We start from the raw sequence: 5,979 nt of genomic DNA, 5'->3' as shown, positions 1-5,979 counted from the left end.
CCAATTTAGTAGTATTAATATTTATTATATTTCTAGCTTTAAATTTAAATTATGTTGATTATTATTATTTATATTTAAATGATGCAAATCCATCACTACATAAAGGCAATAATATAATTTATTACATACAGTAATTGAGTACGAAATGATTCCGGCTTTATATTGTCCTACATTGATAGTAACATTTTTATTAGTTCGATTTTCTTCTTTTATAAGTCAACAAAAATGGTTCATAAAAGAAAGATTAAATGTATATTTTCAGTGTTTAATACATTCATTGGATGAAGATAGATAACTAGCCTACGTTATTGACAACATACACTGTAGATAAAAAATTAATTATAATTATTCCTAAACATTATTATATTGCTAAAGTACACATTACGACGGAGAGAGATTATGATTATGTATATAAACATCCAAAAGCAACAATATCTTTGTCAAATTACACTATACCTTCGCTTACCATCTCTAGTAGGTTCTCGAATATATAAAGCTTTGACGTGCACAACTAGAAATTGTCGCAAGGCACACCACACAATACAAACACAATAGATGATGTTGAATATGCTATTTGATGATAGAGTGGTATATTCATAATTATAAAATTCGTGTCAAACATGATTTTATTTCTTACAACATCGTCATTTTGTGTACATCTACGTACTATACTTCATCTACTGAAGTTTATTAGCATTTTCAGTGTTATTATTGTTTTAACTTTGATAATTTGAAGTTTAGATTGACCATTTCATTTCATTTCATTATTTATTTGGTCTATTTAAGTATATACAAAACAAAAAAAAACTGAAATTGAGGAGACCAGGGTCAACCTAAGTGAACTTAATCACTGTAGCTGAGCCGGTTGACCCAACCCCAAAGTCAGTTTACACATAAAAGACATAAAGACAAAATACAGTTACAGCGAATAAAAATGAATATGAACTTTTCTAATGAAGGCTGATGGGCTTTCTAGGACTGCAGCATCTGACAAAGATCTGGGAAGCTGGTCCCAGACACGGGGTAACCTGATTGCTATAGAATGGAAAAAAGCCTGTGTCCTTGATGCTTGATGTCTGAAGCACAAGCGATCATTGTGACGAGTATTTATTAAAATACAGTCATGAACTGTGCTGCAGTCCAGAAACCCCACCAGAACCTTAAAACAAAATATAATAAGAAATTTATCTCTTCTAACAGACAAAGATGAAACTGAAAGCAAATTTAACCTCTCCTCATAGCACATCTTTCCACGATGCTGTTTGAGAGCAAGACGAGTTGCTCTCCTATGGACCCCCTCAAGCTGATCTGACAAAGACTTCGTCCATGGAAACCAAGCAGGTTGCGCATACTCCAGACCAGGCAAAACAAGACTTTTGTACAAAGACAAAAATGCACTGGTCGAAGCATGTCCAGCCACACTCCAAACAAAGCCCAACATACGTTTAGCTTTGGAAACAATGACATGGACATGGTCATCCCAGGTCAATTTTTAGTTAAAAGTAACACCAAGGTATTTAAAAGATGTGTAGTGTAGGGTAGTAGTAGTAGTAGTAAAGTTGATTGTATAGACGGTGACCGAAAACGCCAGCTCATTCTGTAATTTAAAAAAATACCTATTCCACCTCTGCAGTTTTTTATACTGCTTTTGTTGGGCCCTGACTTATTACGCCTAAGGGAATTGACTCTTTCCATTATCGACAAGCAATACGTATAAACGTATATTAAATCTATTAAAATAATATTTTAAAAATAAATTTGGTCTTTCTTCAACATTAATATGACCGGTTTCAATTTAAAAAGTTTGTAGATAGGTAAATGTGACGTATCCTTGTATTATTATGTACGGATATGTTTCAGCATCGACAACCATTTACACAGTTCGGAAAAAAATAATCCCTTTTTGAAGAAAATTGTTTAACCTAAATTCGTACTAATCGTCAATTACCGATTATCTATAACTAAACTTAATTAGTAAACAGGTTTACCGAAAGTATGTACAAACTTACATCGAGTACAATTAATTCTAAATAATGTTACGCGATTTACCGACTTTTGCCCTTTGACCACGTAAATGTATATAATAGATTAGATCGCCTGTTCTTGCCTACCGTTGTGCAAAGAACAAACTGATCAACACAACACTGACTAGAGTGAGGAAGTTGATCCATGCAATTCCAGCTGAGTTGCAGTTATCTGTATCAGAACTCCCTCCAAATTCAGCTGAGTTGCAGTTATCTGTATCGCAACATGTATAGCAGTTATCCTGTGTATTATCGTCACATTTTGGTTTCAGATCATCACATGCCTGTGTACTCATGCATGAGCGGGTCTTTACTATAAAACAAATTCAATAAATCAATCTAATTAGTACACATACAAGGTATAACTTGCTTGCTTCAGATAGGTTTAAAGTGGAAATGCAAAAGATCTTAAGAAAGAAGATTGTTTTGCATGATTTATTGGAAAATATACTGATCAAAACAGGAATGTTTAATCGTAGATGTACACCAGAACATGGTTATGAGTTTGGAATTGCCGTTTAATAAATAAATTGTTTATGATGAATATATATTTAATTAAGATCATGGGACTGCTGACTCTTGTAGTTCAGTATAGAGTATCTTATTTAGCCTACTTTAGCAGTCCCCCTGATCAATTAATCCCTGTATATTTTACATTTTAATTTCTGATCAAATAAATATTATGAAATGGAATGGGGTTCGTTCGATCTGGGTGAGGAGATGAGAATAAACGTATATTGGCATTGTGCTGTCCGTTTGAGGAGTTTTATTGATCGTAGCGCCCTCTGGGGTAAACTAAGGTTAGCTCTACCGCAAGGTTACTTTCTTTTTAACAAGTTAGTCATCTTTGAAAGATGTATCTTTAAGATGCAAAGTTATCTGTGTTTATCACCGTTTTAATGTTTTCTGGTGAGTTTCAGAACCTATATAGTAGTTATGTTTTTACCTTAGAATCTGATAGTTGTTATTTTGTTAGCTGTTACTTATTATATTATTATTAGAAGAATTTTATGGATCTTTGGTCCAACATGTTACCACGAACGAGGATGACAAGGTGTGGCTTGTCGTTGTTTCGAGCTTCCCGTTAACGAAGAATGTACACCTATGTTAACGTTGTATGCCATGTGTTAGCACTGTATGCCGTATGTTAAGCCTAAAATACAACTAGCGTTTATCCATATATATTTTAAGCACTAGAAGGTTATAATTTAATCGTATAATTTTCTTAGTTTCTGGTCATTTATAGCTACTGCTAAGGGACCTCCACTCGCCGATTTTTCTTAGTCATGAATATTTATGAGTTAGTTTAGAGATTGAGGGCGGTGTTTACCAACGTTATTATTTAGTGATAATATGTTTCTTTTTAGACATTTTAAAGTTATCCAAGTGATTTGCTTCCCGAAGCTTCCTCAGATTGAATCCGTATTATGTTGAGTCACACTCTGTAAGTTTATTTGTAATAATCAGTTATTATGTTTACATTCGATTGTTCGTAGGTTTTGATGTAACTGAAGTGTGTTATACGTAACGCTAAACTTTATTGTAAGAAATTGAAGTTTGCAAACAGTTTATAATCTCTGTTTGTAGAGAATGTAATATTTCACCATTCTGACATATTTACTATATAAATCCATTAATCATTTTATTCATGATGTTTGTGACTAGACTATGTATCGATTATGTTTGTTTGCAGTTTTACCGCTTTGGAATAAAGACAAAGAAGTACCCGTACTCAAGTGTTTGTGTTCCTTGGTTATACTCATTGGTATAGAGGGCGTCCCGGCTCCCCAGGTCCAATTACAGGCATGCAGAGCAGCGAGAGGAGACATGATAACGTGACTTTTACAACTAAGGCCATTTTTTGTCGATCTCAGAGTGAGGATAACTTCTAAAAAATATTTAACAGCACTTTTTCGATATTTTCGAACAATGTTTTATTTATTTCTCAGAAACTGCTTATTTTCATATGAATATTTTGTTTGTACCTACTAATATTAATAACACTAGGCTATATTGAAGTAAATAAGAGAAATAAGTAAATCATAGAAGCTGCTGTACATTTGAAATTGGCTAAAGGAATGATTGAAATACAATCAAACTTTGCAAAAAAATTGGGTTTTTTTGTGTATATTATTTATAAAACATGAAAACAAATATTTCGTTACTGAGTGGATACAGAATATAATTTAACAATTGTTACTCCTTGCACTCATTCTCTTCCCCATCCCTCTACCTTAATGTTACATACAAAACACAAATTGGGTTTGTTTAAATTTGGCTAAAAAAATCAGAGAGAGAAGGAACCGATTTGCTGGCCACTGCTTTAGAAGTAAGCAAGAGCCTGTGTCAGAACTAGTAGTCTGGAAACCAAGACATGGGAAAAGGAAACCAGGCAGACCACCTCTTTCGTATACAGACGTTCTAAGGATGGATACTGGCTTGGAGGGAGCAGAAATGGAAACAGCTATGACAGACAAGAAACTTTGGAGGATCATGGTGGTTCGAGGACTTCACCCGCCATAAGTGAAAAATGTGGACTCATTTTATGAAAAATTTCTTTTTCAGAAATAATTCCCAGGGTGATAGATTCAATTGACTACATATCACCGTGTCTATTTATTCGTTGTAAACGACATGTATAGACCTGCGCTACATACATTTGAAATCGCCAGTTTTATTACGCTGAAATGACTGTGTATTAACATGAACATGAACTATCTGCGGGCACGACCTAGATGGTACGCGAGGGAAGTCTTAAGACACGAACTTTACTCAGATTCACATCGTTGATCAATGCTACAGAACCAGTAGAGAGGAAAGGCTTAAATAGCTTTCGCACTTTTTCCGAATCTGAAGATTGGATCAACTTCTCACTTTCATCAACGTCGTGACTCTCTGTCACTTTCAAAAAGACTGTAGAGTATTAACTAACGTGTTTGGAGTGATTGGGGTTTCTTATTATCCCCTTTAGATTTGTTTTGGAACAGCCAACAATCTTCCTTTATATGACCCTTTTTCCTGCAATAAAAACAAGTTCCTACAAAATTTACTACTACTATTAACTGTAGTTTTCTGACTTTGGACCTTAGAATCATCAACAGATTTGGAAACCGATTTGGTACTCACCACCTTGTGCGTGAGCACATAATTATCGGCAACAGAGGCCGCTTTCATTAAATTATCCACTTTCTGCTCCTCTAGATGTGTACGAACTTCAGTAGGGGAACAAGATTTAAACTCCTCAACTAACATAAGCTCACGGAGCTTTCCAAATTCTCCCTTTACTCCTTCCGAACTACACCATCTATCAAAAAGAATCTGCTTCTTACGTGCAAATTCTGTAACCATTTGATCATAAGGTTTACCCAAGTTCCTAAATTTCTGACGATACGCCTCTAGAACTAACTCTTAAGCTGACAAAACAGCAGTTTTAACCGCATCATAGCTTTCACATTGATCATCAGCCAAAGCAGAAAATACCTCTTGGGCTTTACCCACAAGATCAGTTTGTAACAACACAGTCCAGTGTCTAGCAGGCCACTTTAATCTATTAGCAATTTTCTCAAAAGCTAAAAAATATGTCTCTACCTCGTCCTCATTAAACTTGGGAACCCATTTAATATTCTGAGTAATCTCTGAATTATTAGGTGTAGAAACCCGTGTGGTGTGACCCATTTTGGTTAGCTAATTCTAATTTCCTTAACTCAAATTCATGTTTTTCTTTTTCCATTTCTCTTTGAGTTTGCATCTCTAGAATCTCTATTTTTCTTCTTTCAAACATTAATTTTTTACGTTCCAACTCGATTCTAGCCAACTCGACATCATTCCTTGCAGTTTTTTACGGATTAATGAGTAATTAAACCAACATGACTTCCAATCACATTTATCAAATCATATTTATTCATGGAATCATTTATAGATGCTCCAACCCTAGTACATAGGAGTCGCAAACGCT

The 5,979-nt window shown here is 34.5% G+C and overlaps 1 long non-coding RNA gene across 1 annotated transcript; it reads left to right on the top strand.

Moving 5' to 3' along the window:
* Window positions 1–2,865: 2,865 nt before the first annotated feature.
* Window positions 2,866–3,927, top strand: LOC140043757 (uncharacterized). The gene is made up of 3 exons (XR_011844393.1): window positions 2,866–2,933; window positions 3,392–3,468; window positions 3,718–3,927. It is a non-coding gene; the product is annotated as an uncharacterized lncRNA (long non-coding RNA).
* The last annotated feature ends 2,052 nt before the right edge of the window (window positions 3,928–5,979 follow it).

Source organism: Antedon mediterranea, chromosome 3 (genome assembly GCF_964355755.1).
Source record: "Antedon mediterranea chromosome 3, ecAntMedi1.1, whole genome shotgun sequence".
In the NCBI taxonomy this organism is placed as follows: Eukaryota; Metazoa; Echinodermata; class Crinoidea; order Comatulida; family Antedonidae; genus Antedon; species Antedon mediterranea.
Note: the sequence above shows the minus strand (reverse complement) of the source record. Positions and strands in the feature narration are given on the sequence as shown.